Source organism: Fukomys damarensis, unplaced genomic scaffold, assembly GCF_012274545.1.
Source record: "Fukomys damarensis isolate Sample0158 unplaced genomic scaffold, DMR_v1.0_HiC HiC_scaffold_1, whole genome shotgun sequence".
NCBI classification, from domain to species: Eukaryota; Metazoa; Chordata; class Mammalia; order Rodentia; family Bathyergidae; genus Fukomys; species Fukomys damarensis.
In genome coordinates this window covers 58,559,668-58,572,301 of record NW_022900913.1, presented here as the reverse complement: position 1 = coordinate 58,572,301, position 12,634 = coordinate 58,559,668, and the positions used below count along the sequence as shown (strand labels likewise).

The 12,634-nt window shown below is 43.7% G+C and overlaps 1 protein-coding gene across 4 annotated transcripts in view; it reads right to left on the bottom strand.

The window, feature by feature from the left end:
• Sv2c (synaptic vesicle glycoprotein 2C) overlaps positions 1-981 on the bottom strand; it is a 206,865-nt gene extending 205,884 nt beyond the window's left edge. For 3 of the 4 annotated variants that reach the window (XM_010619116.3, XM_033761491.1, XM_033761488.1), the window contains exon 1: positions 908-981. The gene's annotated coding sequence lies outside the window, so the exon portion shown is untranslated. The remainder of the gene's footprint in view (positions 1-907) is intronic. The other variant, XM_010619115.3, reaches the window with a different exon arrangement.
• Positions 982-12,634: the final 11,653 nt, after the last annotated feature.

The window sequence follows — 12,634 nt, the reverse complement described above, 5'->3', positions numbered from 1 at the left end:
TCCCCGCATTCCGCAGTCCCCGGGGGCCCAGCCAGAGGCGTCCCCGTGACACACAAGAGGAAAGTATTCCCGGGACCTGAGCCTGGGGTGGCGGAGCAAAGACCGCCCCGGAGCAGGTGCCAGAGGGGCTGGCTTCAGCCTTCTGGTCCTTCCTCGGGTTTTCTCGGTAGTTCATCTACCGGGGAAGGGGTCCCTGTCCCCTGCTGAGCAGCACGCGCCGGGGTCTCTTTTGCCGCCCAGGGCACAGTTGGCGCTCAGCAGGCTCTGGCGGAGTGAAAGCGAGGAGTAGGGCAGCGAGGGCTTCTGGAAAGAGCGCGGCCCCGCGGGTTTCCCCCGGTCTCTAGCCTTCTCGCGCCCTCCAGGCTCTGGGTATTTCTGTGCATGAGTTTGAAAATGCACGGTGTTTCTTTTAGGCTCCCGCAGCACTCTCTGCGGCTCCCTCTGCCCTCCCGCCACACTCACGTCTGCAGAGGGATCTTCGCCGAAAAGTTGAGCCCACGGCTGCGGTGCAAGTGCAGGTCCCGCGCGCCGCCGGGGATCGGGGCTGCCGGTGTGAAATCAGCCTCCTTTTGCCCAGCGAACCCCGACACCAATAAATGGGGGAGGAGGGCCCCGCAGATGCAACTCCCGCGTCCCCCAGGAGCCTCGGAAGGTGCGCCCTCGTTCCCAGACCTGCCCCCAGTACACCGGGGTTCCTCCAACTGTTTTACGTCCGACTTACAGACTCCTTCCCACTAGCCTCCCCGAGCCCCTGCAGCAGCTTTCCTCTGGCCAGGCGAGACAAAGTTGCTCCTCCGCCAGGCTGGAAAAGTTCCCCGGGCTGCAGCGCCCGACCTCCGGGTCCGGAAGACAAATCCAGCGGAAAGCGAAGTCTCGCCACCGCCGCCTTCAGGGACCACTCACTCACCGCTCCAGCTGCCAGGGATCTCCAGCCCCAAGCAGAGTCAGCCTCGGGGCACCGCTCTGCCTGGCTTCCCGGGGCCGCCTCCGTGTGCCACTCTCGACTGTTTCGGGAGGAGTGGTGACTCCTCTGAGCGAGTCAGCGGCAAGAGGAGGGGCGGCAAAGTGGCTCTGGGCTTGCACGCTGCGGTCCTCCGCCTCCGCCTCCGCCTGCCTCCTCCCCCCAGTGCTGCAGTGCCGGGCGCGGCGTGGCGAGAGTACACGCGCTGCGCAGGAGGGAGTCAGCGCGCGGGGGAGGAGGGCGGTGCGCCGGCCCGGGTTCTGGGGGTGCGGGCGGACTGGTGTGGGGTGGAGGGGCCACCTCCAGGAGGCTGTACTTTGGGGGAAGTCAGGGCTCTAAGTTTGTAGCTGGGGTAAGAAGAGGGGCAGCGGTCCTTAGTCATTGAGTGTGGCTGTCGTGGCTCGAGGAATGGCCCAGCAGGCACAAGGGAATTTTGCTCCCTGGACTGACTTGTTGACTTTGCCTTGGTTTTCAGGAAGTCACCAGGGAGAATCAGGTTGATCCTTTCCCCAACTCCATTCTGCACGCAGGCATCAAAGTGGAAATTTAGGGCTCCGAAGGAGTAGGAAACTTCACTGGGTGTCTGGGTCTGCCCAATAGCAGGTAGGGCTAGGCAGCTGGATTTACTGGCAGGCATTGAAAATGAGCCCTTGGGAGGAAACCACGGGGCGGGGGAGCCACGAGAACCGTGCTTGTGTCCTCAGGAACAGCTTTCCTCTGACGTGCCAGGGACCCAGCTTGAGCCTCACTGTTCCACGGCGCCGGGCTTGACGACTGGAACTCCTCCGCCCAAGGCCACACCCAAGCCTGGCGCGGGCCTGGAGGGTGTCGCTTTATCCCGAGGCCGAGCTCCTGAGGACCCGCCACCCAAACGCTGGGGGAATGGGCATCCGTAGGGCTCTAACCCTGCCGGCTCCTGGAGCACAGGGAGCCCGTGTTGTGTGGGAGGGGGCCGCACAGGCGTGTGCCTTCTCCGCAGTCATTACTCTGGGGGTTGTGGAGGCCCTAGTGAGACAAAGCGGAGCGCCGCGGTAGGCTGCAGTGACTGGAACTCACACACACCATCTCTCGGCCGCTGCATTTCATCTGTGTTAGTGTGTCTAGATGAGTGAATGGACTGCTGCGTGGACGTGAATGGAAGCGTTCCCTGTAAGTGTGCCGGAGGAGGAGAGCTACTTGGCTCCTCCAGGCTGGATCCTCCTACCCAGACGGTGTGGTCCGCCCAAGACTGAGCAGTGCTGTGGTTCCAGCTTTCGGCTGGGTTTGTGCCACCACGCAGAATACTGTGAGGAGAAGAAAATGGAAACAGCCCTTAGCCTCTCGCCTTCCCTCCTGGGCGAGGCAGTTCAGGCTCTCTGGGACCGTCAGGATCCTGTTGCGCCTACCCTTCTAGCTGGTCTAAGAAAGCCTGCCTGGCTCTTGTTTGGTAGAAGGCTCTGTAGCTTTCCACCGTGTATACGAGATGGTCCAGCCCTGTGAAAATTAGTGAATGTACTCACTTCCGGGACTCGTCCTCATGTGGAATCTTATGTAATACACTAAATAATTATTTAAGCTCTGATAATTGTGTTATGATGCTGGTAAGGAATATATGCCCCATATACCAGAGAATGCAGCAATGGAAATACAATAAAAGTTTCAAAAAATCATAAACTTTATTGGGAGTTCCCACAAATTAATATATAATATTTTGAGCTCCCTACTGCAAAATGTGCTGGTAATTTATTCAGGTCCTAAATGGATACACTTTCAAGCATCTGCCCTCCCAAATGTCACAGAATAATACACTACTTCTTCAGATGACAAATTTAGAAACCCATGAAACAAAACTTTAAAATGATCAACGTGGTCTCACTGCACTGACTCTTCCTTAAATCACTCTCCTGTGCTATGAAAGATATGTGCTATGAAAAAAGTGTGCATGTTTTTCAAGCCCTGGATTTTCATGTTTTGATACATTTGAAGATAGTAGCCCACCCAAACAGAGATCCCTCCTTATATGTTTGCAGGAAGTGTCTCATTTAAGATCAAGTTGAGTTGGAAAACAGTATTTGCCGTTGTGTCTTTGGAACACAGAACATATTTTTTCATAATGATTAATAACCTTGCCTTTCAAAGTGACACCGAGTCTAAGTCCTGCCTGGTACACGCTTTAGCCCTAGCCCTTGTTGGCCTAGCAAGCAGGCTACTCTTATTCACACCTTTGTTGTAAAGAAACATTTTTTCTCTCTAAAAATACTTGTCTTGTAGGAGCTGACCAGGGTGAAGATGTCCTGTCCTCAGACATCTCAGTTCTCTATAACTGTTACCTTCATGTGACTCAAGAATTTCATTGCTTAATGCAGGGTCTTTTCGTAGTGCTAGAAAGCCAGCCATCTAAGGAGCATCAGAGATCATTATTACATGTGCAAAGAGATCTTGTGAAAAATCACTTTACAGGGTCAGAGATTTAGCTCAGCAGTTCCACCACCTGCCCCTCAAACACAAGGTCCCAAGTTCGATCCCCGGTACCAAATAATAACAATAATTTTCACTAAGTACAGATGCTGTAGCAGTATACACAAGCACAGTGCTAAGTATACAGTGGGCATACAGTAACTACTTCCCCCTTTAATAGGCAAAGAAACATTTCCCCCAAAATGATGGCTGTTTTTTTCTTCCCAGGACTTGTTTATGGCATGGTGTCTATGGGTAGGGAGGTAGTATCCTTCTGCTGCTTCCAGAACATACTTCATCCTTTCTCCTTAGAACCTACAGCTCTGACTCTTACTCCGTCATCAAGTTATTTCACCTGTTATCCTGAGCAGCAGCCACACTCATACCTCCAGGTCACCCTACACCTTTTTAGATGATTTTAGCTCCTGACTAAAACATTACTTCCTGAGCACTAACCTTGCCTTAACCTTTAACAATTTACTATTCACGAAAGTAAATTCATTTCCACCAATACTACCTTTAGATTTGGTTTAAAAAAAAAAAAAAGAAAGGAGACTTGTCCTCCTGCCTCGTGCTTTAGACTGCCTCCCTTCAGAAAATTTCAAGTCTCCTTCTGGTGGCCATGTCTATCAGTGGGATACTTAAGCCCAGACCCAGATGCACTTAAGCCCCCTCCTTGATTCTCCCCTTCAGCCTCCCCCATCTCCAAATTATTGTAATATTGGCCAAATTCTCCAAGGAGCTCCTCCACTCTGGTAATTGTTCAGGAAAGGCAGCTTGACAAATGGATTCCTCTGACAGCTTTCTTTCACTGTAACAAAATACTTGATGTAATCAACTTGTAAAGATAAGATGTTTATTTTGACTTACCCTTTTTTGAGTTCCAAGCTATATTCAATTGATCCTGTTGCTTTGGGCCTATGGCAAGGCAGCACATTGTGGAAGGAGCACATATTTGAATAAAACCCTTCTCATTACGAGCTAGCAAGCCTAAAGGAAATGAGAAAGAGTCTAGAGTCTCAGGATCCCATTTAGGATGCACCCTCAGTGACCTACAGACCCCCCACTAGACCTTATCTCTTTGGGTTCCACCACCTTTCACTGGTGTCACCCTCAAGACCAAATCTTTGAGAGTCATTCAAGATCCAAACTATAGTACCACACAGAAGTTTATACCACCAGTGTAAGAGAAATCAGAATGTGATCCTCTCTATCATTACCATCGTAGAGGACAGTGGAAAATGTATCCTTAATTCAGCGAGAAAGAGAACGTGAGGATGGAGTAAGAGTTAGACACACTTACCAGAGAAATGCAGTTGTAGAGATGTGAACCTTTAGTCTCATTACATGAGTTCTGTTTAATAATGGGCTAGTGTTTTCTCAAGGCTCTCATAGTAGGAAATGTCAATCCCTTCTGGTGGGCCCTCCTTCAACTTAGGCTTCTAAAAATTCCCACAAATAAGTTTTTTTTGTTGTTGTTTTCCTCATTGAGTTTATTGGTACATTTTTGGTGTACAGTACAGTTATATTCACCATTGGGATCTTGTACCTTTACACGACAGGTCTTGGTTCTCATTTTTTCCCCTTGTCCCTTCCCACTTCACCTCCTCCTCCCCTCCCTATTGACAAAAACTTTATTTCCATTTTTTCATTTTCTCATATTTTTTTCTTTTCCCTTATTTCCTTTCCCCTACTCTTTCCACTTCCCCTACACTTTCAGCCCATTTCTTCCTATTTCACATCCTACAAATAAGTTTTTAGTGAAAGTTAAAAATTAATGAAGTACACACAGTACCTGGGCACCATGAAGAAACACCAGTAGGAATAACAGAAAATACTTTAGATGTTGGAATTATTGGCAATAATTCTTATTTTATTTGAAGAAAAATATAAGACAAGTTTAAAATTATTTGCAAGAAGTAGGAAGCAACAAGGATTGACTAATCCTATTTGAAAAGGCACCCAATCTATCTTGTGTCCACCTCTGTTGGTTGCCTCTCCAGCATCCAATCCAACTTGTACACACTTACACAGGCCCACACTTTACTTCTTCCTGAGAGAACTCTAATTTCATCCAGTGACCCATTAGTTTTAAAAAGTTTTCACGTATACCTAACAATACAGTTTTGTACAAATACTTGGATCACTTTTCTTCCTATTTCACAGGATGGCTTGAAACAATATGGACCTTCAGTTAGTGCTCAGAACCATGGCCTAGCCAAAGATAACTCTACACTTGATCTTAGCCAAAAGGCTGAGAAGCAATAGCCAAAGGTAACTAAATAATTGCATTACTATTTGTTTAAAGCTTCAATGGCAATAATCAGGGAAGGAGTAGGTAAGTTATTTTATATAAACTGATTAAAAATAAACATAAAAATGGTAGATAGATGTTATCTGGTCTCATGTTCCCTGATGAAGGTGATTTCTGACTTGGAAGGGTGATTGATACACCCAAATAATCTCCTGTCTGGAGCTCCTGTGGCTACAGAGGCATTAATCATCAATTCCCTTCCTATCAGACATGGTATTGCCAATTTCTTTTATTTGATAGAAAGGTCTTTTAAGATCTATAAAAACAACTGCAAAATTGAAGTCATTCTCTTCTTTTTAGCTCCTAGGTAGAATTCTTTTACTGAAACTAATCAGTTCCTTCAGGGATACATCCATCCAAGTGTAGATGTGCAGCTCACTGGACCAAGGGAGAGGCAATGGGGACTGCTATTGGTGGTGAAGACCTCCAGTAGCAGCTAGTAAGTCTTCTCTTGGTGCATGGATATCTCCACCTCCTTCTTAATTTCTCCCTGGGTAACTCCAGACTGCACCGCCATCTTTACCTTGGAAGTCTGTGTAATGCTTGCCTAGACTTCCAACTTCCACAGCAAACTAAGGTCTGTTCTTCACGAGGCCATGTGCTTCTGGGGCTGGCCTCCTTACATCTTAACCAGTCCAAATCAGCCATGTAATCCTTGGCTCCTTTCCAGTGATCAGTTTAGTTTACACCATTCTGGCCAGTGACACATGAAGAGAGGACTTCTAGGGAACTTTAGGGGAAGATCTTGTAAAAAACATTCCTGAAAACTAAAATGAATAAAAAAAATCTTGTTTCTGTTTTGAGATGCAGAGAAGTAGGGCCAGAGCCTCCTGTATCACATCTGAAACAGACAGTGTGGTAATTAATTACTTTATTTTTTAAAAACTACTTTGTTACAGTCTTCTGCTCCCAGCTGAAAGCATTCTTAGACGTCTAATCCCCAATTTTAATAGTATCAAGCACAGAATAATTCTCTGCAAGTGTCTACAGACTTGAGTAGAACTGGGTGTCGAGTTCATTTCTGTTGAGAAAAAGAAGAGCGTCTCCATCTGTTCTATTCCAATCATCAAACACAGTTCCTAGCACACAGAGTTTGACAAATATCTGCTTAAAGCCAGTATGACTTCAGGATTTTAACAAGCAAAAGGGAAGCTTACAGAGGCCACATGGAAGGCTGAAATGAGAAAAATTAGCTAAGTGAAGATTCAAGTTCTGGAAGGATTTTCCTGCTCAAATGGGCAAGGAAGAAGCTGACCCAGGCAGGGCCAGCCCTTTGCCCTAATATTTCTAATCTGAATCTTATGTCTTAGATGCTGGGGACTCCTGGCCAATAAAGATTCACCAAGTTTCTCTGCCTCCGTGCAAAGTTACCCAGCCACATCCACTGGACTACCTAATGCCTCCTTCCCTCCTGAATTTAGCCAACCATTTAGGCAATGTGTCCTTCCCAGCTCCATTCTCTCATGGCTCTTAGGTTCAATGGTATATCATATCATCACTTATGGCCATAAATAATTCTGTTTCCGCTCCTATTTTTTATTCATTGTTTATTGGTACATTTTAGGTATACAATATGATGACACTCATCATTGGGATCTTGTACCTTTGCATGATGTATCTTGGTTCTGAGTCATTCCCCATTCCTCTCCCCTCCCTTCAACCCCCTACACCCCACCCTATTTACAAAGACTTTGTTTCCATCTTTTCCTTTTCTCATATTTATTCCTTTCCCTTCTTTCCTTTTCCTGACCCTTCCCACTTCCCCTTCTCCTTTAGACCTTTTCTTACTATTTCACATCATCTATTATACATTTTGATCCTTATTACACCTTCAGTCTCTTACACCAGAGAAACTATTCAATATTGACACATTTATTTCACTTATTTCATTTATATCACTGAAGAGTATGGCCTCAATGTGCATTCATTTAGCTATAAATGTCTCTAATTTCTCATTTATGGCAGAGTAGTACTCCATTTTAGAAAAAAAAAAAACACATCTTCTTTATCCATTTTCCATTAATGGGCAATTGGGTTGTTTCCAAGTTTTAGCTATTACAAACTCAATTCCTACATTATAACAGTGTTAAAGGTCAAGGACATTATATCTTTTACAGTGTTAAATCTTGCAAACTCTACTACACAATGCCTTTCACATGAGAGATTCTAAATATCTTTTGAATAATTGTTCAAACATTTAATTAATCTTCTACATTCCTTCTTTAATGATACTTTCCTAAATAAGGATTATCAAGGGCCTTTCCTTATGAGGAAGTCACAGCTTTAGATTCTGTAAATCTTTGGAGAGTTCATCACACCACAATATATTAAGAAATTCCCAGAATTTCGATAGTTCTTTGACTTAGATAAAAGACACAAGGATCACCTTTGTGGCAAGAGTTAAGAATTTTTCTCTTCTCTTTGCCCTTTAGTGACTTCTACTGCTGTTCTAAGCACTACAGAAAGTGTTCTGAATCCTCTGTATCCAAATGATTTATAGCTCAAATCTGAATATTCCCATTGGGTCTTTCACATCCTCACTGGCTGAATGTTCCTTTTTAACATTGTAGCATAGGTCTGTTAATGCATTGAATTCTACTAAATTGTTTTCCTGCTCATGGGAGAAATATTGTTTCCATGTTCAGAATTTGTCTTGCATAATCCTTTTGCTCCAAATTAGTGTTCTAATGCTCTGCTTTCTATTTTAATAATAGACATGCTGATTTCCCTATATGATCTTCTTATTAAAAATGCATGGAGCAAGCTCTTGGGAAGGTAAGTTCACTGCTATTTTTAACATGGTCCAGAGGTATTGGAGGTGACCAATTCTCAGCTCACAAATGGCTTCTTATTTTAAGAAGTAGAAACACTATGAATGTCAATGATAGAAACATTGGAATTAATAGTTTTTCTAATTTGTTCTCTTTCTCTACACTTAAACTAAAGCCATTCTCTGCAGATAAAAGTATTTTTGAAATACTACCAATCCCCACACTTTACTCTCAGCCCCAAGAAGAGTGTCCTATTGTTCCCCACATAACAACACATCCTGAGTGAACTTTAAATCTCACCCAATGAAATTTGAGCTCATTGTTAAATAAATTAGCAGTGCTTATATATAGTTCCTGAGGACTTAGGTGAAACAATGCCTATTCTCCGCTGACTTGCCATTGACTCTGCAAGTCCTAAGAAGGTGGTTTCCCAACTTTATGACTGACACAAAATCTAACCAAACTCATACTAGGCTATTGTCAATTCCAAAAGAGGGAATAAGAAGATTCCCTTTGTTATTAGGTCTAAGCTACAGTTTAACAAGCAGCTCTTTGTTTAGAACTGTGGAGCACTTGCTGGCTCTCTTAGAGGTGGTTGAGGAAGCTCAGTGTGGTAGCTTATGCTTATAATCCCAGTACTCTGGGAACCTGATCCAAGAGGGTCTTAAACTCAAGCCCAGCCTAGGAAACTTAGCAATTTAGTGAGACTGTCTCTCAAATTTTTTAAAAAAATTTTTTTTAAAGGGCCAGAGATGTAGCTCAGTTGCCTCTTACCTAGCATGGGTTCACCCTACATTACAAAAAATGCTAAGTACTGGAGAAGTTTCTATCTTTCTTTACACCCTCTTCTCATACATCCCACAGGAAGTGAAGTCCTGTTACAAGGAGGGCTTTACCAGTGTTTGGCGCTCCATCTTTTTTCCCTCTGGCTCACTTCCTCCGACAGCACCTTCATGCTGTGTCACCCCTGCTTCCAATAGAGCTAGCTCATCTCTGAAGATTTTCTAAAGATGTAGACACAGAGATCCTTGGAGGAGGAGAAATCGGTCCAGGATATCTGTCTTAAGAGCACATTTCTTAACACAGAGTCCTCAAAATCACACTTTTTCAGGTTGTCCTAAAGGCCACTTTGAAGTGGCACTGGAAGCCGGAGATACTCCAGACCACTGGTTTCCAGAATACAGACAGAAGAGATTTTCCTGATGAATCATCCAACAGATGAAGAGCAGGAGACCATAGGGGACAGTTTTCAGCAAGCACCATAAGATGACTGATGAGAACTTGGCATGAAGGCCAAAGACCATTTTGGTAATACAATCTCCAAGCCTATCTCCTACTCACTATGCTTCCAGAAGAAAAGAATGTGCAGACTCCCTACAAGAAGGAGTTTAGCAGTCAGTGGAAGTGGGCAAAGGACTTAGAAATGATTGTGCTGAGATCAAGAGCCCAGGGAAGGCAGAGGTCCCCATTGTTATTTACAAAGAACCTCTGGATGCACCTTGGGGGAGAAGAAGTGACCAAAGGGCCATCATCCCAGGTTTCCACCTGTATCCTTATGGAAGGCCTTGGCTTCAGGGATGCTAGAGACCTGCCTGAGAGAACAAGGCCCAGTCATGAAGACAAAGGCACAGGTGTCTCTGTGACAGAAAGTAAGGGCACCTGCACTTCCTCTCAGCTGGGAACACCTGCATGTAAACAGGGCACCTGTTGGGGATCCCTAGAGGAGGGGCAGTAGGTTGGCAGAGCTCCTCTTAGACCATGATGAAATCCCTACTTGTCTCGGGGCACCAGGAAGAAGGAAGTCTGGTATCCTGGCTGTGGGCCCTGGTGACCTGGCTGCTCTCAGATATGCAGCAAGCCTGAACTTCAGATTGCACAGCATCAACGATGATCTGAGAGGCAAACTCAGGAATACAGCCAGAGTGACAAGCCAGCAGACAGTACAACTGAGGAAACTATCTAACTGGGCTGTGAGATCCCAGAACCGAGGCCTGTATCAGGGTGGGCCTGCAAACAACAGAAAAGGATCCAGAGACTAATTTAGGTCAAAGAAGTGTGAGAGATTAGAAGAAAACAAAATCATAGGAAAAACTAAAGAAACAGACTTGGGAAAGATGGGAGCCAGGAGACAGCTGAACTCTCAGAATCTTCTTTTAGAACTTCACCTTCAAAAAAGAGTCAACTGTTTCTGTATGTAGACTTGTGTGACCAGACTGGAATTCCCAAGAACTTTGAAAGGCCCAGCCTGGGCCCATGACAGGTGGTGGGGTGAGGGCTCCCTAACTGACACACATACCAGGACATCAAGGAATAGTGTGAGGCTACAGAGGAGGGACTGTGTGGGTCAGAGGAAAGTTCTTCACTATAGGGCATCAGAGTGATGGTCAGGAGGTAAGAGGCTTGGCAGGAAGGGAGAGAGTACATAGGAGGAGAGTGCCCTGATGCAAGGGTCTTTCTCCTGCACTCCAGCCAGGCTTAGGGAGCTGCCCAGCAGATGGAACAGCCATCAAGTCAGACAGATGGCCTGTAGGGGACGACAGCCCCTGTCCTCCTTGGTTGATTCTCAAAGCATATGGTGTTGATGCAGAAAATTTGTACCCCAGATTCTTGGCAGAGAGCAATTGTGACTTCAAACACTCTATTGCTCATTTCTTGTCAAAAGCTCAGTTGTGGCTAAAAAATGTCTACGAAGGAGCTGAAAGTCATTTACTACACCCACGTGATACACTGAATGTTACACCTGAATTAGATCAGGCCAAGTGGGAGAGCTACACCTGGAGATGCTTTACTTCAAAACATTTTTTTTGAACTTTACCAAATTTTTAAAAATAGTTCTTTATATTTGCATTATGCCATCAGCTTGTGTATAAGAATATTTTGAGAAATAGACTCACTAGTTTTGCTTTCTTTTTGAGACAAGGCAGACAAGGTATATAATTCAGGCTGGCCTCGAACTCACTAGGTTACCCAGGCTGGCCATGAATTTGCAGTGATCCTCTTGTCTCTCATTAGTTTTGAAATGACAGCAAAGGTTTTGGTCACTAGGTCAGGTGGCAAAAAGACTTTTGCTTTCAATTCTTAGCATAAATAAAAATCAATACACATCTATGCAAATGATTTATTTTATCCTAGGTATACTTTAGCCTGAATATAGATTTTGGTAACACTTCTCCAGTTCTTTCTGGAGCGTTTCAAGATATACATATTTAAGAATATAGACAAAATTATTTTTTCAGCTTTTTTAGATCATATAACTGCTACTATGTTAACTGTTTTGAATGGTTAAGAAAATTGAAATGCAATCAATTATCTAACTAGATGATATTAAAAAATCTCATAGTGATAAAACAAAATAGACCCTAAACTACAGAGCAATCTCAATGAAATACAACTGCAAAAGTTATGAAAAAATCCAAGCAAATTGAATTTGGACTTAAAGCAAAACACCCATAGTTTCAAAAGGTTTATCAGGATGAAAACACATTCAAGTATTAGGAAAAGTAATGATAATCTTATAGTCTAATAAGAAAATCCTGTGGTTGTGTCACAAAACATGTCAGAATGCTAATCCTTTTAGTTCATGCTGCACTCCTGACTATTTAGAAATAGAGGAATAGAAAAGCCCATTTCTAGGAAAGCATTTATGTCAAACCAATAGCTATATTGTCTTTATAGCACACACTGGGACATTCTTTTAAGATCAGGAATGAAGTAAAGAGGACCATTATCATCCACATCATTTAATTTGATTTTACAAGAACTGGCCAATGGAATAAAAATACATGCTGAAGATTTGAGATATAACAATAAGAAAAAATGGAAAAAAATCATTGAATGTAGCTACTAAGACTGCGTACATATAAACATTAAGTGAAATGGACACTATTAAGTAAAATGGACAGTAAATATGCTTATTTCATAAACTTTACTAAAATAACTTCAAATAGTTTATTATAAAATCACTTTAAATGCTAGATAAAAATGGAAGTGAATATCTATCAAACCTCTCAATCAGCGAGAAATTTAGAAATCACAAGTAATAAGGATAATTTATTTAGTGCTTCTAAAAATGTTACAGAAATTTTGTTTAACAAGGAAACCCTTCTGTAACTCAAAAAAAAATGATGAAAGAAATTAGGAAGAAAACTGAAA